Raw genomic sequence first — 21,664 nt, 5'->3', positions numbered from 1 at the left:
GGACTGCAGAGTGAAGGCAAAAGGGCCAACAAGTGCTAAGCATCTCTGGGAACTCCTTCAAGATTATTGGAAGACCATTTCCAGTGACTACCTCTTAAAGCTCATCAAGAGAATGCCAAGAGTGTGCAAAGCAGTCAAAGCAAAAGGTGGCTACTTTGCAGAACCTAGAATATAAGACATAATTTCAGTTGTTTCACACTTTTTTGTTAAGTACAGTTATATGAAAAAGTTTGGGCATCCCTATTAATCTTAAGCTTAATGTTTTATAAAAATTGTTTTTTTGCAACAGCTATTTCAGTTTCATATATCTAATAACTGTTGGACACAGTAATGTTTCTGCCTTGAAATGAGGTTTATTGTACTAACAGAAAATGTGCAATCTGCATTCAAACAAAATTTGACAGGTGCATAAGTATGGGTACCCTTATCATTTTCTTGTTTTAAATACTCCTACCTACTTTTTACTGACTTACCAAAGCACTTCTTTTGGTTTTGTAACCTCATTGAGCTTTGAACTTCATAGCCAGGTGTATGCAATCATGAGAAAAGCTACTTAAAGTGGCGACTTGCAAGTTGTTCTCCTGTTTGAATCTCCTCTGAAGAGTGGCATCATGGACTCCTCAAAACAACTGTCAAATGATCTGAAAACAAAGATTATTCAACATAGTTGTTCAGGGGAAGGATACAAAAATCTGTATCAGAGATTTAACCTGTCAATTTCCACTGTGAGGAACATAGTAAAGAAATGGAAGAACACAGGTACAGTTCTTGTTAAGGCCAGAAGTGGCAGGCCAAGAAAAACATCAGAAAGGCAGAGAAGAAGAATGGTGAGATCGGTCAAGGACAATCCTCAGATCACCTCCAGAGAGCTGCAGCATCAACTTGCTGCAGATGGTGTCACTGTGCATCGGTCAACTATACAACGCACTTTGCACAAGGAGAAGCTGTATGGGAGGGTGATGCGAAAGAAGTCGTTTCTGCAAGCACGCCACAAACAGAGTCGGCTGAGGTATGTAAAAGCACATTTGGAGAAGCCAATTTCTTTTTAGAAGAAGGTCCTGTGGACTGATGAAACCAAGATTGAGTTGTTTGGTCATACAAAAAGGCGTTATGCATGGCGGCAAAAAAACCACAGCATTCCAAGAAAAACACTTGCTACCCACAGTAAAATTTGGTGGAGGTTCCATCATGCTTTGGGGCTTTGTGGCCAATGCCGGCACCGGGAATCTTGTTAAAGTTGAGGGACGCATGGATTCCTCTCAGTATCAGCAGATTCTTGACAATAATGTTAATGAATCAGTGACAAAGTTGAAGTTACGCAGGGGATGGATCTTTCAGCAGGACAATGATCCAAAACACCGCTCTAAATCTACTCAGGCATTCATGCAGAGGAACAATTACACTGTTCTGGAATGGCCATCCCAGTCCCCAGACCTGAATATCATTGAACATCTGTGGGATCATTTGAAGAGGGCTGTCCATGCTCGGCGACCATCAAACTTAACTGAACTGGAATTGTTTTGTAATGAGGAATGGTCAAAAATACCTTCATCCAGGATCCAGGAACTCATTAAAAGCTACAGGAAGCGACTAGAGGCTGTTATTTTTGCAAAAGGAGGATCTACTAAATATTAATGTCACTTTTCTGGTGAGGTGCCCATACTTATGCACCTGTCAAATTTTGTTTGAATGCAGATTGCACATTTTCTGTTAGTACAATAAACCTCATTTCAAGGCAGAAATATTACTGTGTCCACCAGTTATTAGTTATATGAAACTGAAATAGCTGTTGCAAAAAAACACAATTTTTATAAAACATTAAGCTTAAGATTAATAGGGGTGCCCAAACTTTTTCATATAACTGTATATAATGCCACATGTGTTAATTCATAGTTTTGATGCCTTAAATGTGAATGTGCAATTTTCATAGTCATGAAAATACAGAAAAATCTTGAAATGAGAAGGTGTGTCCAAACTTTTGGTCTGTACTGTATATATACCTACACACACATATACAGTTAGGTCCATATATATTTGGACAGAGACAACATTTTTCTAGTTTTGGTTATAGACATTACCACAATGAATTTTAAACAAAACAATTCAGATGCAGTTGAAGCTCAGACTTTCAGCTTTCATTTGAGGGTATCCACATTAAAATTGGATGAAGGGTTTAGGAATTCCAGCTCCTTAACATGTGCCACCCTGTTTTTAAAGGGACTAAAAGTAATTGGACAATTGACTCCAAGGCTATTTCATGGACAGTTGTGGGCAATCCCTTCGTTATGCCATTCTAAATTAAGCAGATAAAAGGCCTGGAGATGATTTGATGTGTGGTGCTTGCATTTGGAAGGTTTTGTTATGAAGTAAACATGCGGTCAAAGGAGCTCTCCATGCAGGTGAAACAAGCCATCCTTAAGCTGCGAAAACAGAAAAAACCCATCCGAGAAATTGCTACAATATTAGGAGTGGCAAAATGTACAGTTTGGTACATCCTGAGAAGGAAAGAAAGCACTGGTGAACTCATCAATGTAAAAAGACCTGGGCGCCCACGGAAGACAACAGTGGTGGATGATCGCAGAATAATCTCCATGGTGAAGAGAAACCCCTTCACAACAGCCAACCAAGTGAACAACACTCTCCCGGAGGTCGGCGTATCAATATCCAAATCTACCATAAAGAGAAGACTGCATGAAAGTAACTACAGAGGGTTCACTGCACGGTGCAAGCCACTCATAAGCATCAAGAATAAAAAGGCTAGACTGGACTTTGCTAAAAAACATCTAAAAAAGCCAGCACAGTTCTGGAAGAACATTCTTTGGACAGATGAAACCAAGATCAACCTCTACCAGAATGATGGAAAGAGAAAAGTATGGCGAAGGCGTGGTGCAGCTCAAGATCAAAAGCATACCACATCATCTGTAAAACATGGCGGAGGCAGTGTGATGGCTTGGGCATGCATGGCTGCCAGTGGCACTGGGTCACTAGTGTTTATTGATGATGTCACACAGGACAGAAGCAGCCGAATGAATTCTGAGGTATTCAGACCCACACTGTGTGCTCAGATCCAGCCAAATGCAGCCAAACTGATTGGTCGTTGTTTCATACTACAGATGGACAATGACCCAAAACATAAAGCCAAAGCAATCCAGGAGTTTATTAAAGCAAAGAAGTGGAATATTCCTGAATGGCCAAGTCAGTCACCTGATCTCAACCCAATTGAGCAGCATTTCACTTGTTAAAGACTAAACTTCAGACAGAAAGGCCCACAAACAAACAGCAACTGAAAACCACCAAGTGAAGGCCTGGCAGAGCATCAAAAAGGAGGAGACACAGCGTCTGGTGATGTCCATGAGTTCAAGACTTCAGGCAGTCATTGCCAACAAAGGGTTTTCAACCAAGTACTAAAAATGAACATTTTATTTAAAATTATTGAATCTGTCCAATTACTTTTGGTCCCTTTAAAAACAGGGTGGCACATGTTAAGGAGCTGAAACTCCTAAACCCTTCATCCAATTTTAATGTGGATACCCCCAAATGAAAGCTGAAAGTCTGAACTTCAACTGCATCTGAATTGTTTTGTCTAAAATTCATTGTAGTAATGTCTATAACCAAAATTGGAAAAATTATGTCTCTGTCCAAATATATATGGACCTAACTGTATATATATATTTTTTCCCCTAAAACAAAACGGAAATGTGTCATCTTTAACTTTAGGTCTTTAAGAGATCATTTCATCTTCAATTTGATTACCTGTTCATCATAACAGTAAATTTTGACCAGGGTTGCCCACAATTTCGTAAGCCACTGTACATTTCTGAAATAGTTTCAAATACTTTTTGGTGAAAAATAAGGCAAATTCAATTAAAAACCAATCGCTCATCTTGGGTGTCCACTCAGTGTTGCATCTCCATTATTGAAAAATTTCCTATCATATCAGATTTGTGTCATGCTCGCGCCCAGACTGGTTGGTGCGGGTGTGTGGCCCCACTGGACCACAGACCAAGCTACCCTGGAAGGGTCGTAACTAAGTAGCTTCCTAGGTGTTTGCTGGAGCCTCTGATGGTGAGGTCAGTCTTATGCAATAGGAAACTACCAGGTTCCACTCCAGGGTGGTCTCTGGCTGTGGCTGCTGATCCCACCAGGGAACGGAACATAGACAGGCAAGCAGGCACGGCTGGCACTCTGGCAGACAGGCGGGCATGGCTGGGACACAGGCAGGCAGACGGGTACAACAGAGACACTGGCAGGCAGGCGGGCACAGCTGGCTCTCTGGCAGGCAGGTGGGCATGGCTGGCTCTCTGGTAGGCAGGCAGGTATGGCTGGATCTCTAGCAGGACAGACGGACAAGACTGGTACACTGAAAGAACCAGTAGGGACCAGTCTGCAGGCAGGTATGTAAAACAGGTAAGAACCTGTTCACACAGGAGGACTTAAGAATAGGTAGATAAAGACCACAAGAGCGGATGCAGAGCGAAAGCACAGGATCTAGAGCCAAGAACAGAGATGCAGGAGGCGGAGCCAAGAGCAGGAGGCAGAACCAAGCACAGAAACGCAGGAGACGGAGCCAAGAGCAGGAGGCAGAGCCAAGCGCCTAAATGCAGGAGGCGGAGCCAAGAGCTGGAGGCAGAGCCAAGTGCAGAAACGCAGGAGGCGGAGCCAAGAGCTGGAGGCAAAGCCAAATGCAGAAACACAGAAGGCGGAGCCAAGAGCTGGAGGGGGAGCCAAGTGCAGAAACGCAGGAGGCAGAGCCAACAGCTGGAGGCAGAGCCAAGTGCAGAAATGCAGGAGGCGGAGCCAAGAGCTGGAGGCAGAGCCAAGTGCAAAAACACAGGAGGCAGAGCCAATAGCAGGAGAAGTAGAACCGCAAGGAGAGGAGCCAGGTAGAACCGCATGGAGCGGAGCAAAGTATAACCACAAGAAGCAGAGCCGCAGAGCAAGAGCTGAGCGGAGCCACAGAGCAGGGCCATAGAGTGCAGAGCAAAGTCAGAGTACAAAGCAAAGTGCAGAGCAAAGCTTACAGAGAGCAGAGCTGAGAGCAAAGCCAGAGTGCAGAGCTGAGAGCAGAGCAAAGTCAGAGTACAGAGCAAAGTGCAGAGCAAAGCTACAGACAGCAGAGCTGAGAGCAAAGCCACAGAGTGCAGAGCTGAGAGCAGAGCAAAGTCAGAGTGCAGAGCAAGACACAGAGTGCATAGCCCAGAGCAAAACCAAGGTTGCAGAAAGCGGAGCCGAAAGCAGAGCAAAGCAAGACACAGAGAACGCACAGCAGGGAAAGGACACCAAGGCAAGGATATAAACGGACGCAGGAACAAGACTAGGCTAACACAAAGTCAGGAACCGGACAAGACACAGAGACATGGACACAAGCCAGGGTACGACGCCCCTCTGGGTGGCAGACATAGGCCAGGGTACGAAGCCCCGCTGGGTGGCTACACACAGACATAGGCCAGGGTACTAAGCCCCTCTGGGTGGCTACACAGAAAACAGACTAGGGTACAATGCCCCCTGGGTGGCAGACATGAGAGTGAGCGAGACAGGGCCTGGCACCTCAGCAGCTAAGAACTGACTGAGGGAGTAAGTTGCACAGGCCCCCACCAATGGGTGGGGATGTCTTAAATACAGGAAGCCTCATGGCGATTGGCCAGAGACACCTTAGCAAGGTGCACACAGTCTCTATAAGAAACAGGAGTTGCCGGAGCCGCCCCCCTATGCACACAGACAGAGCATGCACAGAGCAAGCAGCAGACATGAGGCACACAGCATGGAGCTGGCAGCAGAGAGAAGTCACAACAAGGCCCAGAGAAGTGAGTTTGAGTGTAATGCAGGTGGGGGATGGGAGGCCATGCAGTGATGCCAGCAGAGTTGTTACAATTTGTACTATCATACAATGAAGACAATCTGATCACCGAGTGTAAATTGACTTCTTGCACCTGTCCCAATTGAACTGATGTACAGTTAACCTTCCTCAGTTTCCAGAAAAACCTATTTGTGTCTCGATATAAAATATTCATTTTTCTTTATTTTTGCTTCATTGAAGATCAAACACACAAAAAAGTGTAAAACGTCTGTAGGTTCTGATAATCCCAGAGACTCGGAGGTGACTCAATTTACATCTGTCTAATGTTTGTCTATTTATCAAAGACGGTTGCAGCAGATGGTAATTTTGGCAATAGAGGCTGAAATTCATATACTTTCTTCTTCATTTTCAAAGCTTAAGGGATGAAGATCTAGTTAGTCTCCGAAGAAAGAATTGTTTGCTTTTATTTTATATTTAAAACCCACGTCATGGTCAAGGAAGTTCATTGACTCCAGCCTACTAATGTAAGAATTTTGGCTTCATATGCTAAATTATACTCAACTCAAGAATAATCTTAAAAAACACTTCAAAATTCCTTCACTAAAGTAATGCGGTGGAAATCCCTCTTTAGGAAAAGCTTTAGGCTATGTGCACACGTTGCGGATTTTGCTGCGGATCCGCAGCGTTTCTGCAGCTGCGGTTCCGCAGCAGTTTCCCATGAGTTTACAGTTCAATGTAAACCTATGGGAAACCAAAAACGCTGTGCACATGCTGCGGAAAAAAACGCGCGGGAACGCAGCGGTTTACAATCCGCAGCATGTCACTTCTTTGTGCGGAATCGCGGCGATTCTGCACACATAGGAATGCATTGATCCGCTTACTTCCCGCATGGGGCTATGCCCACCATGCGGGAATTAAGCGGATCATGTGTGGATGGTACCCGGGGTGGAGGAGAGGAGACTCTCTTCCAGGCCCTGGGAACCATATCTGTGTAAAAAAAAAAAAAGAATTAAAATAAAAAATAATGATATACTCACCTCTCAGCGCTGCACGTGGCCGTCCGGTCGCAGGATTGCTATGCGAGCAGGACCTGTGATGAAGCATATGCAGCATCAATAGTAAAACAAGTGCAGGAGTAAACCCGCAGCGGAAACCGCAAGACAAACCACGATAAATCTGCAGGGATAACCGCAGCGGTTTTGCCCTGCAGATTTATCAAATCTGCTGCGGGAGAACCCACAGAGGACCCTTCCTACGTGTGCACATAGCCTAAGGAGAAACTCAAAGGTTTTCACACACTTACCGGTTTTGATCAAATCCACGCGTCGATCGATCAGAGACAAGAGCACACAGTCAATGTATGTCAGTGTGCAAGGCTTGTCTGAAATCTCACAAGTATTTATTACACCCACAGAAGAAAGAGAAATGCTTAATACATTACCTAAAAAGGATTATATAAGTTTTGAGATCAAGAAGTCATAAAACATGAATTCTGCTGAATTCCACCTCTCTAGGCCTTCAGGAAGCAAGGATATGGACAGATTTCAAACTTGGATCAGTAGTCATTGGGATAATGGGGAAAACTTTATCTTCACTGACTATCATCTGTCAGGGGGAACCATACATTTGATGGTCATCCAAACCTGTTGATATCGGCCAGTTCAGTCAACATTAGTCTAATGTGTGTGGGGGCCTTGGCAGCTCCAACCTTTAAAGGGTAGTTCCAACTACAAAGGCAGCCATGTCTTCCACCAGAACTGAAGGCAATAGACACAGTTGTGATAGTAGGCAGGCTGCTGGCCAAGATAGCAGAAGCTTCCATTTTTTTTGTCACTGCCTTTCTTAGTGCATTTCCTGTCATTGATTGTAACCTTCTGGCAGGATATCTGGTGGCAGCTGTAGCACCGGGCTTTGGAGTCACTTTACCCCCAGAAACTAATCTGTTGCAACAGGACAATATTATGCCTAAATTACTTTTTTTAATTAACTTGCTGCTCTGATATTACACTGTGTTCCAAATTATTATGCACAAAGAGTTTAGGAGAGATAAGGTTAGAATTTTTTTGTTTGTCATTTAAAACTCATTGATGGTGATGTGTGTCAGGGCTCTTTATATCACTGAAAGCAATTGCAGATACCTGTGCAAATTAGTTTGGCAGGTGTGTCCAAATAAAGGCAAGACTACTTAAGAAGGCTGTTCCACATTATTAAGCAGCCTACATTTTTTGCCAAAATGGGAAAGAAAAAGGATGTGTCGGCTGGTGAGAAGCAACAAATTGTGGAGTATTTAGGTCAAGGGCCGGCATGACTACAGTCAACATTGCCAAGACACTTCATCGTGATCATCGCACAATCAAGAAGTATGTAGCTGATTCCCAGCACACACGTGTGCGTGCTGATAAGGAAAAATTGAGGTCTCTTTCCAACAGGCAATTGCGTAAGGTTAAAAGAGCAGCTGCAAAAATGCCTTGTCATAGCAGCAGACAAGTTTTTGAAGCTGCTGGTGGCTCCAACGTCCCCAGAACAACAAGATGCAGGGTCCTTCAGAGGTGCGTAAGCCATCCTGTCGGCCACCTCTATCCACTGCACACAAGCAGAAACGGCTCCAGTGGACCAAACGATACATGAAGACTGACTTCCAAACTGTTTTGTTCACCGATGAGTGCCGTGCAACGCTCGATGGTCCAGATGGATGGAGTGGAGGATGGCTGGTTGATGGACACCCCATGAAAACATGGCTAAGGCGCCTACAAGGAGGAGGTGGAGTAATGTTTTGGGCTGGAATCATGGGGAGAGAGATTGTCAGCCCCTTTATGATCCCTGAAGGGGTAAAGATGAACTCCATAATCTATGTGGAGTTTCTAAAACAACACTTCCTGCCATAGTTCAAGAGGAAGAACCGTGCTTTCCGCAGCAAGATCATTTTCATGCATGATAATGCACTGTCTCATGCTGCAAAAAACATATCTGCATCTCTGGCTGCTATGGGCATAAAAGAGGACAAACTTATGGTGTGGCCACCATCTTCCCCTGACCTCAACCCCATTGAGAACCTCTGGAGCATCATCAAAAGGAGTGTCTATGATGGCGGGAGGCAGTTCACATCTAAGCAACAGCTCTGGGAGGGTATTCTGTCCACATGCAAAACAATTGAAGCAGAAACCATCCAAAAACTGACAAATTCAATGGACGAGAGAGTTCAGAAGCTTCTTTCGAACAAGGAGTCCTATGTGCAAATGTAACATCACCTAGAATAAAGTTTTCACTTGAAAACTGTTTGATTTCATTTATCATTCAAGCTGATAATGCTTATAACTTCACAATTGACCATTTTTTTGTTCAAAATAAAATAAAGGTTGAAAACTCTGCTGTGCATAATAATTTGGAACATGCATTTTGAGTGTTTATTTTTTTTAAAAGATACTGTCTTCATAGGCAGTTTGTTCCAAAACATTGCAATTATATTAGACTAGTAGATGACTGGAAAATAACAATGACTGCAATTCAGATAGGTAATTTATAGAAAATATGAAGAAATGTTATTTGCATAATAATTTGGAACACAGTGTAATCAGCAAAACCAAAGAAATGAGTCACAACATGTGTTGGTATATGTGCAATGTGTAAGAGCACATTCACCCTGTGGCCATTTCACAGACAAAACCCAAGAAAAGAAGAAAATAGCAAAATTAGCTCATACCTGTTGTAAGTAAATACAGTACGTAAATTGTAAAAGTATATGTAAATAACATAGGGTACTTAGTTAACACTATTTTGCTAAAAAAAACAAAGCGTAAAAGCCATCCCACCACGTCAAGGTCTACCCAATGAGGAAAGTCCTATCTGGTCTCTCGTATTAAAACCTTACCTTGTGTCAGTCGATCTCAAAGTAGATAAGGGCAGAGCAGGACAGGAGCCCAACTGTTCAGACAGGTGCCCATGGACAGCTATATAGAAGAAAATCATAGCTCAAAAGTCTGGGACGTCCCTGTTTCTACCAAGTACAAGAAACTACAACAAAACAAATATTAATATTATTCAGATTTTTAGCAACTCAAAAGCTTGTGTATCCTAATTAACACCAAAGGTCATATTATTTGGAACAAAAAGTTATCCATACTTTGTTCATATTTAGTAGATTTTCTTTCAAAGTAGAGAGAAAATGACATTTAAAGTGAATATTTTTTGGTAGAATTTGCAGAGGTCTTTTACTTTTTCAGCTTCAGAAGAAAAGACCTTGGGTAAACTCCTCCAATGACAGTAAATGTGGTTTTTCACGGGATTGGCAGCTACAAAATGGATCAAATTACCCACAGAGCAACAATTGTACTGATTTTCATTGTATGGTGTAATGAATAACACACAATGGAGCCATTTGTCAAGTCAATTACAACACAACCAGGGGCTGTCATTTAGCGTTTAACCCTTTTCCTCATCCACTGCCTGCTCTGAGGATAAGATTCTCTCCTGAATGAACAAACTTTACATTTTATCCAATTACTGTGAACAGTGGTTGGAGGTTGCAATCATTACTTGACTTCTACTCCTTGGGGAGTCGTAGCACCAATAATTCACACTGTGAAAGGACTACGAAGCTGTAAGTGCAGAGGTGCCATTTCTGCTCGTAACCATATTTTTATATTGTGGTATGAATAGCTTCATTGAAATTCATTACATGTATGTTGAATGACCACTTTATTAGATACACTTGCCATTTTATTTTATTTTTTACCAGTTTTTGGCTCAATCCCGAGCTATGGCAACTTGTTGGATGGATAATCTGTAAGAAGATCGATATTGTGCAAACATAGATAGTTCCACCAAGGTCTTCTGTTATGGGCCTGGTGGTTAGGTGCACCCAGAATGACCTGATGGTTAAACTGGAAATCGGGACAAGCTCTGGGGAGTGGGAGCTCTGCTGACCGCAACCCTAATCCTATCACACAAACACTAGAAATAGCCGTGGAGCGTACCTAACTCTCCCTAGATGCCTCTTCACAGCCTAAGAGCTAACTAACCCTAAAGATAGGAAAATAAGCCTTACCTTGCCTCAGAGAAATTCCCCAAAGGAAAAGGCAGCCCCCACAAATATTGACGGTGAGTTAAGAGGAAAGTCACAAACACAGGAATGAAACAGGTATTAGCAAAGGAGGCCAGTCTTCACTAAATAGACAGAGGATAGTAAAGGGATCTACAGTGGGGCAAAAAAGTATTTAGTCAGTCAGCAATAGTGCAAGTTCCACCACTTAAAAAGATGAGAGGCATCTGTAATTTACATCATAGGTAGACCTCAACTATGAGAGACAAACTGAGAAAAAAAAATCCAGAAAATCACATTGTCTGTTTTTTTATCATTTTATTTGCATTTTATGGTGGAAAATAAGTATTTGGTCAGAAACAAAATTTAATCTCAATACTTTGTAAAATATCCTTTGTTGGCAATGACAGAGGTCAAACGTTTTCTGTAAGTCTTCACAAGGTTGCCACACACTGTTGTTGGTATTTTGGCCCATTCCTCCATGCAGATCTCCTCTAGAGCAGTAATGTTTTTGGCTTTTCGCTTGGCAACACGGACTTTCAACTCCCTCCAAAGGTTTTCTATAGAGTTGAGATCTGGAGACTGGCTAGGCCACTCCAGGACCTTGAAATGCTTCTTACGAAGCCACTCCTTCGTTGCCCTGGCGGTGTGCTTTGGATCATTGTCATGTTGAAAGACCCAGCCACGTTTCAACTTCAATGCCCTTGCTGATGGAAGGAGGTTTGCACTCAAAATCTCACGATACATGGCCCCATTCATTCTTTCATGTACCCGGATCAGTCATCCTGGCCCCTTTGCAGAGAAACAGCCCCAAAACATGATGTTTCCACCACCAAGCTTTACAGTAGGTATGGTGTTTGATGGATGCAACTCAGTATTCTTTTTCCTCCAAACACGACAAGTTGTGTTTCTACCAAACAGTTCCAGTTTGGTTTCATCAGACCATAGGACATTCTCCCAAAACTCCTCTGGATCATCCAAATGCTCTCTAGCAAACTTCAGATGGGCCCGGACATGTACTGGCTTAAGCAGTGGGACACGTCTGGCACTGCAGGATCTGAGTCCATGGTGGCGTAGTGTGTTACTTATGGTAGGCCTTGTTACATTGGTCCCAGCTCTCTGCAGTTCATTCACTAGGTCCCCCCGCGTGGTTCTGGGATTTTTGCTCACTGTTCTTGTGATCATTCTGACCCCACGGGGTGGGATTTTGCGTGGAGCCCCAGATCGAGGGAGATTATCAGTGGTCTTGTATGTTTTCCATTTTCTAATTATTGCTCCCACTGTTGATTTCTTCACTCCAAGCTGGTTGGCTATTGCAGATTTAGTCTTTCCAGCCTGGTGCAGGGCTACAATTTTGTTTCTGGTGTCCTTTGACAGCTCTTTGGTCTTCACCATAGTGGAGTTTGGAGTCAGACTGTTTGAGGGTGTGCACAGGTGTCTTTTTATACTGATAACAAGTTTAAACAGGTGCCATTACTACAGGTAATAAGTGGAGGAAAGAGGAGACTCTTAAAGAAGAAGTTACAGGTCTGTGAGAGCCAGAAATCTTGATTGTTTGTTTCTGACCAAATACTTATTTTCCACCATAATATGCAAATAAAATGATAAAAAAACAGACAATGTGATTTTCTGGATTTTTTTTTCTCAGTTTGTCTCCCATAGTTGAGGTCTACCTATGATGTAAATTACAGACGCCTCTCATCTTTTTAAGTGGTGGAACTTGCACTATTGCTGACTGACTAAATACTTTTTTGCCCCACTGTATGTGGTCAGCACAAAAAACTACAAAAACCACGCAGAGTGTGCAAAAAGCCCTCCACACCGACTCACGGTGTGGAGGTGAAACCCTGCACCCCCAGAGCTTCCAGCTAGCAAGGAGATATGATACATAATAGAAAAACAGTAGAGCCGCACAGCTTCTGTAATGAGAGCGAGAAACTGCAATCCAACCTCGGTGTGTATTAAATGAATGGTGTCTCACTTCACTGCTGGAGGTGCTCACAAGAAACAAAGTCTGTATCAACATATGAACTGAAGAAAGATGCGGCAGCACTCATCAGCAAGGTGCGGTTACAATCCTTTATTGCAGACGAAACTTCATAACAGCATTTTCATGGCATCGGGGGATGTGCAAAGGAGGTGAGCAGGGAACGACGAAGGTGACCGTTTCACGCTAATCCAGCACTTCTATGGGTCCCCGTAGAAGCGCTGGATTAGCGCGAAACGGTCACCGTTGTCGTTCCCTGCTCACCTCCTTTGCACATCCCCCGATGCCGTGAAAATGCTGTTATGAGATATCATGATAGCAAGCTGGACAGAACTTAGCATGTACTAAGAAATATATTCAGAACGCAATAAACAATAAATAAGCTAGCAGGGACTTAGCTTCTGTTGGAACAGTCAGGTCATCAGAGAAATCCAAGAGAGATCTGAACCAGTACTGAAACATTGACAGCAGGCATGAGGTAATGATCTGAGTGGAGTTAAATAGAGAAGCCAGCCTAGCGATAAACGAGGGCAGCTGGGAAAGCAACCTCAATGATCAGCAGTACCACTCAAAGCCACCAGAGGGAGTCCAAAGACAGAACTCACTGAAGTACCATTCATGACCACAGGAGGGAGTCCAAGAACGGAATTCACAAAAGTACCCCCCCTTGAGGAGGGGTCACCGAACCCTCACCAGGGCCCCCAGGCTGATCAGGACGAGCCAAATGAAAGGCACAAACTAAATTGGCAGCATGGACATCGGAGGCAACAACCCAGGAATTATCCTCCTGACCATAGCCCTTCCATTTGACCAGGTACTGAAGTTTCCGTCTCGATACACGAGAATCCAAAATCTTCTCTACCACATACTCCAACTCCCCCTTGACCAACACCGGAGCAGGAGGGTCAACGGAGGGAACCATAGGCGCCACATATCTCCGCAACAACGACTTATGGAACACATTATGGATGGCAAAAGAAGCTGGAAGGGTCAAACGAAACGACACAGGATTGAGAATTTCAGAAATCTTATAAGGACCAATGAAACGAGGCTTAAACTTAGGAGAAGAAACCTTCATAGGAACATAACGAGATGACAACCAAACCAAATCCCCAACACGAAGTCGGGGACCAACACAGCGACGGCGGTTAGCAAAACGTTGAGCTTTCTCCTGGGACAATGTCAAATTGTCCACTACATGAGTCCAAATTTGCTGCAACCTGTCCACCACAGAATCCACGCCAGGACAGTCCGAAGGCTCAACCTGCCCCGAAGAAAAACGAGGATGAAAACCAGAATTGCAAAAAAAAGGCGAAACCAAAGTAGCCGAACTGGCCCGATTATTCAGGGCGAACTCAGCCAATGGCAAGAAGGTCACCCAATCATCCTGATCAGCAGAAACAAAGCATCTCAGATAGGTTTCCAAGGTCTGATTGGTTCGTTCGGTTTGGCCATTTGTCTGAGGATGGAAAGCCAAAGAAAAAGACAAATCAATGCCCATCTTAGCACAAAAGGACCACCAAATCCTCGAAACAAACTGGGAACCTCTGTCCGACACAATGTTCTCCAGAATGCCATGCAAACGAACCACATGCTGGAAAAATAATGGAACCAAATCAGATGAGGAAGGCAATTTAGGCAAGGGTACCAAATGGACCATCTTAGAGAAGCGATCACAAACCACCCAGATGACAGACATCCTTTGAGAGACAGGAAGATCTGAAATAAAATCCATGGAAACATGCGTCCAGGGCCTTTTCGGGACCGGCAAGGGCAAAAGCAACCCACTGGCACGAGAACAACAGGGCTTATCCCGAGCACAAGTCCCACAGGACTGAACAAAAGAACGCACATCCCGTGACAAGGAAGGCCACCAAAAGGATCTAGCCACCAAATCTCTGGTACCAAAAATCCCAGGATGACCAGCCAACACCGAACAATGAACCTCAGAGATAACTCTGCCAGTCCATCTATCAGGGACAAACAATTTCCCCGCTGGACAATGGTCAGGTCTATCAGCCTGAAACTCCTGCAGCACCCGCCGCAAATCAGGGGAGATGGCAGACAGAATCACCCCCTCTTTGAGAATACCAGCCGGCTCAGGGATTCCCAGAGAATCAGGCACAAAACTCCTTGAAAGGGCATCAGCCTTCACATTCTTAGAAACCGGAAGGTATGAAACCACAAAATCGAAACGGGAGAAAAACAGCGACCATCGAGCCTGTCTAGGATTTAACCGCTTGGCAGACACGAGATAAGTTAGATTCTTGTCATCCGTTAAGACCACCACGCGATGTTTGGATCCCTCAAGCCAATGACGCCACTCCTCGAATGCCCACTTCATAGCCAACAATTCCCGATTGCCAACATCATAGTTACGCTCAGCAGGCGAAAACTTTCTAGAAAAGAAGGCACATGGCTTCATCACAGAGCCATCAGAACTTCTTTGAGACAAAACAGCCCCTGCTCCAATCTCAGAAGCATCAACCTCGACCTGAAAAGGGAGCGAAACATCTGGCTGACACAACACAGGGGCCGAAGAGAAACGACGTTTCAACTGCTGAAAAGCCTCAACGGCCGTAGAGGACCAATTCACGACATCAGCACCTTTCTTGGTCAAATCAGTCAACGGTTTAACAACACTAGAAAAATTAGCGATGAAGCGACGGTAAAAATTAGCAAAACCCAGGAATTTCTGAAGGCTCTTCACAGATGTAGGCTGAGTCCAATCATAAATGTCCTGAACTTTAACAGGATCCATCTCGATAGTAGAAGGGGAAAAAATGAAGCCCAAAAAGGAAACCTTCTGAACTCCGAAGAGACATTTAGACCCCTTCACAAACAAGGAATTAGCACGAAGGACCTGGAATACCATTCTGACCTGCTTAACATGAGACTCCCAATCATCCGAAAAGACCAAAATATCATCCAGATATACAATCATGAATCTATCCAGATACCTTCGGAAGATGTCATGCATAAAGGACTGAAACACAGATGGAGCATTAGAAAGTCCGAATGGCATCACCAAGTACTCAAAATGGCCCTCGGGCGTATTAAATGCTGTTTTCCATTCATCGCCCTGTTTAATACGCACAAGGTTATACGCCCCTCGAAGATCTATCTTGGTGAACCAACTAGCCCCCTTAATCCGAGCAAACAAATCAGACAGTAGAGGCAAAGGGTACTGAAATTTGACCGTGATTTTATTGAGAAGGCGGTAATCTATACAGGGTCTCAGAGAACCATCCTTCTTGGCCACAAAAAAGAACCCTGCTCCCAACGGTGACGACGACGGGCAAATATGCCCTTTCTCCAAGGACTCCTTTATATAACTTCGCATAGCGGTGTGTTCTGGCACAGATAAATTGAAAAGTCGGCCCTTAGGAAACTTACTACCAGGAATCAAATTGATAGCACAATCACAATCCCTATGAGGAGGTAGGGCACTGGATTTGGGCTCATCAAATACATCCCGGTAATCCGACAGAAACTCAGGGACTTCAGCAGGAGTGGAAGAAGAAATTGACAACAACGGAACGTCACCATGTACCCCCTTGCAACCCCAACTAGACACAGACATTGATTTCCAATCCAATACTGGATTATGAACCTGCAGCCATGGCAAACCCAACACGACCACATCATGCAAATTATGCAACACCAAAAAGCGAATATCCTCCTGGTGCGCAGGAGCCATGCACATGGTCAACTGAGTCCAGTACTGAGGTTTATTCTTTGCCAAAGGCTTAGCATCAATTCCCCTTAATGGAATAGGATACTGCAAGGGCTCCAAGAGAAAACCACAGCGCCTGGCAAACTCCAAGTCCATCAAATTCAGGGCAGCACCCGAATCCACAAATGCCATAACAGAGTAGGACGACAAAGAGCAAATCAGAGTAACGGACAAAAGAAATTTAGGCTGTACTGTACCAATGGTGACCGACCTAGCAAACCGCTTAGTGCGCTTAGGACAATCAGAGATAGCATGAGTGGAGTCACCACAGTAAAAACACAGCCCATTCTGACGTCTGTGTTCTTGCCGTTCAGCTCTGGTCAAAGTCTTGTCACATTGCATAGGCTCAGGCCTCTGCTCAGAGGAAACCGCCAAATGGTGCACAATTTTGCACTCACGCAAGCGCCGATCGATCTGAATGGCCAAGGACATTGATTCATTCAGACCAGCAGGCGTGGGGAACCCCACCATAACATCCTTAAGGGCTTCAGAAAGACCCTTTCTGAAAATTGCTGCAAGGGCACACTCATTCCATTGAGTAAGCACAGACCACTTTCTAAACTTCTGGCAATATACCTCCGCTTCATCCTGACCCTGACACAAAGCCAGCAAGATTTTCTCTACCTGATCCACAGAATTAGGTTCTTCATAAAGCAATCCAAGCGCCAGAAAAAACGCATCTACATTAATCAGCTGCCTTTGACACAGTGGACCATTCCCTATTATTACAGACCCTCTCATCCCTTGGCATCACAGACTTGGCCCTATCCTGGATCTCATCATACCTAACAGACCGGACATTCAGCGTCTCCCACTCACACACCACCTCCTCACCTCGCCCCCTCTCTGTCGGAGTCCCACAAGGTTCAGTCCTTGGGCCCCTGCTCTTCTCCATTTACACCTTTGGCCTGGGACAGCTCATAGAATCTCATGGCTTTCAGTATCACCTCTATGCTGATGACACACAGATCTACATCTCTGGACCAGATATCACCTCCCTACTAACCAGAATCCCTCAATGTCTGTCCACTATTTCATCCTTCTTCTCCGCTAAATTTCTGAAACTTAACATGGACAAAACAGAATTCATCATCTTTCCCCCATCTCACGTGACACCCCCAACGAACCTATCCATTACAGTAAATGGCTGCCCACTCTCCCCAGTCCCACAAGCTCGCTGCCTCGGGGTTATCCTTGACGCTGATCTCTCCTTCAAACCACATATCCAAGCCCTTTCCACTTCCTGCCGACTTCAACTCAAAAATATTGCACGAATCCGTTCATTCCTCAACCAAGAATCTGCAAAAACCCTAGTCCATGCCCTCATCATCTCTCGTCTTGACTACTGCAACCTCCTGCTCTGTGGCCTCCCCTCAAACACTCTCGCACCCCTCCAATCTATTCTAAACTCTGCTGCCCGACTAATCCACCTGTCCCCCCGCTATTCTCCGGCCTCTCCCCTCTGTCAATCCCTTCACTGGCTCCCCATTGCCCAGAGACTCCAGTACAAAACCCTAACCATGACGTACAAAGCCATCCACAACCTGTCTCCTCCTTACATCTGTGACCTCATCTCCCGGTACTTTCCTACACGCAACCTCCGATCCTCACAAGATCTCCTTCTCTACTCCCCTCTTATCTCCTCTTCCCACAATCGTATACAAGATTTCTCTCGCGTATCACCCCTACTCTGGAACCCTCTACCACAACACATCAGACTCTCGCCCACCATCGAAACCTTCAAAAAGAATCTGAAGACCCACCTCTTCCGACAAGCCTACAACCTGCAGTAACCACCGATCAACCAACCGCTGCACGATCAGCTCTATCCTCACCTACTGTATTCTCACCCATCCCTTGTAGATTGTGAGCCCTCGCGGGCAGGGTCCTCACTCCTCCTGTACCAGTTATGACTTGTATTGTTCAAGATTATTGTACTTGTTTTTATTATGTATACCCCTCCTCACTTGTAAAGCGCCATTTAATAAATGGCGCTATAACAATAAATAATAATAATAATAATAATAATCAGTGCAGGATCTCCTGGCACAAGGGAGAATGCCCAGTCTTGAGGGTCGCCACGTAACAAAGAAATAATGATTCTTACTTGCTGAATGGGGTCACCAGAGGAGCGGGGTTTCAGAGTAAGAAACAGTCTGCAATTATTTTTGAAATTCAGAAACTTAGATCTATCCCCAGAAAACAAATCAGGAATTGGAATTCTAGGCTCTAACATCGGATTCTGAACTACATAATCTTGAATGCTTTGTACCCTTGCAGTGAGTTGATCGACACAAGAGGACAGACCTTGAATATCCATATCTACACCTGAGTCCTGAACCACCCAGAGGTTAAGGGGAGAAGAAAGACAAAACACACTGCAGAGAAAAAAAATGGTCTCAGAACTTCTCTTACATAGTTACATAGTTACATAGTTATTAAGGTTGAAGGAAGACTGTAAGTCCATCTAGTTCAACCCATAGCCTAACCTAACATGCCCTAACATGTTGATCCAGGGGAAGGCAAAAAAACCCCATGTGGCAAAGAGTAACTCCACCATGGGGAAAAAAAATCCTTCCCGACTCCACATACGGCAATCAGACTAGTTCCCTGGATCAACGCCTTATCAAGGAATCTAGTGTATATACCCTGTAACATTATACTTTCCCAGAAAGGTATCCAGTCCCCTCTTAAATTTAATTAATGAATCACTCATTACAACATCATACGGCAGAGAGTTCCATAGTCTCACTGCTCTTACAGTAAAGAATCCGCGTCTGTTATTATGCTTAAACCTTCTTTCCTCCAGACGTAGAGGATGCCCCCTTGTCCCTGTCTCAGGTCTATGATTAAAAAGATCATCAGAAAGGTCTTTGTACTGTCCCCTCATATATTTATACATTAACATAAGATCACCACTTAGTCTTCGTTTTTCCAAACTAAATAGCCCCAAGTGTAATAACCTATCTTGGTATTGCAGACCCCTCAGTCCTCTAATAACCTTGGTCGCTCTTCTCTGCACCCGCTCCAGTTCAGCTATGTCTTTCTTATACACCGGAGACCAGAACTGTGCACAGTATTCTAAGTGTGGTCGAACTAGTGACTTGTATAGAGGTAAAATTATGTTCTCCTCATGAGCATCTATGCCTCTTTTAATACATCCCATTATTTTATTTGCCTTTGTAGCAGCTGCCTGACACTGGCCACTGAATATGAGTTTGTCATCCACCCATACACCCAGGTCTTTTTCATTGACGGTTTTGCCCAGAGTTTTAGAATTAAGCACATAGTTATACATCTTATTACTTCTACCCAAGTGCATGACCTTACATTTATCCCCATTAAAGCTCATTTGCCATTTATCAGCCCAAGCTTCTAGTTTACATAAATCATCCTGTAATATAAAATTGTCCTCCCCTGTATTGCTTACCCTGCAGAGTTTAGTGTCATCTGCAAATATTGAAATTCTACTCTGAATGCCCCCTACAAGGTCATTAATAAATATGTTAAAAAGAAGAGGGCCCAATACTGACCCCTGTGGTACCCCACTGCTAACCGTGACCCAGTCCGAGTGTGCTCCATTAATAACCACCCTTTGTTTCCTATCCCTGAGCCAGCTCTCAACCCACTTACACATATTTTCCCCTATCCCCATTACTCTCATTTTATGTAACAACCTTTTGTGTGGCACCGTATCAAAAGCTTTGGAAAAGTCCATATATACTACGTCCACTGGGTTCCCTTGGTCCAGTCCTGAACTTACCTCTTCATAGAAGCTGATCAAATTAGTCTGACATGAACGGTCCCTAGTAAACCCGTGCTGATACTGGGTCATGATGTTATTCCTCTTCAGATACTCCAGCATAGCATCCCTTAGAATGCCCTCCAGGATTTTACCCACAGTAGAGGTTAAACTTACTGGCCTATAATTACCGAGTTCAGTTTTTGCCCCTTTTTTGAATATTGGCACCACATTTGCTATACGCCAGTCCTGTGGTACAGACCCTGTTATTATGGAGTCTTTAAAGATTAAAAATAATGGTCTATCAATGACTGTACTTAGTTCCTGCAGTACTCGGGGGTGTATCCCATCCGGGCCCGGAGATTTGTCAATTTTAGTTATTTTTAGACGCCGCTGTACTTCCTGCTGGGTTAAGCAGGTGACATTTAATGGGGAATTTTTATCACTAGTCATTTTGTCTGCCATGGGATTTTCTTTTGTAAATACTGATGAAAAAAAGTCATTTAGCATATTGGCTTTTTCCTCATCCTCATCCACCATTTCACCCAGACTATTTTTAAGGGGGCCAACACTGTCATTTTTTAGTTTCTTACTATTTATATAGTTAAAGAATATTTTGGGATTATTTTTACTCTCTCTGGCAATGAGTCTCTCGGTCTCAATCTTTGCTGCCTTGATTTGCTTTATACAGAATTTATTTAATTTTCTGTATTTATTTAATGCCTCCTCACTACCTACTTCCTTTAATTCTCTAAATGCTTTCTTTTTGTCCCTTATTGCGCCCCTTACAGCTCTATTTAGCCATATTGGTTTCCTCCTATTTCTAGTATGTTTATTCCCATACGGTATATACTGTGCACAGGTCCTATCCAGGATGCTAATAAATGTCTCCCATTTTCTTTGTGTATTTTTGTGTCTCAGGATATCGTCCCAGTTAATTGCACCAAGATCCTCTCTCATCCGTTGGAAATTTGCCCTCCTGAAGTTTAGTGTCCTTGTCACCCCCCTACTACCCATCTTATTAAAGGTTACATGAAAACTTATTATTTTGTGATCACTATTCCCCAAGTGACCCCCAACCCTTATATTTGATATGCGGTCTGGCCTGTTGGTTAATATTAGGTCTAGCAGTGCCCCCCTCCTTGTTGGGTCCTGAACCAGTTGTGAAAGGTAATTGTCTCTCATAGTTGTCAAAAACCGATTACCTTTGCTGGAACTGCAGGTTTCTGTTCCCCAATCTATTTCAGGGTAGTTGAAGTCCCCCATAATAATGACTTCTCCTTGAGTCGCAGCTTCATCTATTTGCTTTACGAGGATATTCTCCATTGCTTCCATTAGTTTTGGAGATTTATAACAAACCCCTA

Source organism: Ranitomeya variabilis, chromosome 8, assembly GCF_051348905.1.
Source record: "Ranitomeya variabilis isolate aRanVar5 chromosome 8, aRanVar5.hap1, whole genome shotgun sequence".
NCBI lineage: Eukaryota > Metazoa > Chordata > Amphibia > Anura > Dendrobatidae > Ranitomeya > Ranitomeya variabilis.
This window is presented reverse-complemented; position numbering follows the sequence as displayed.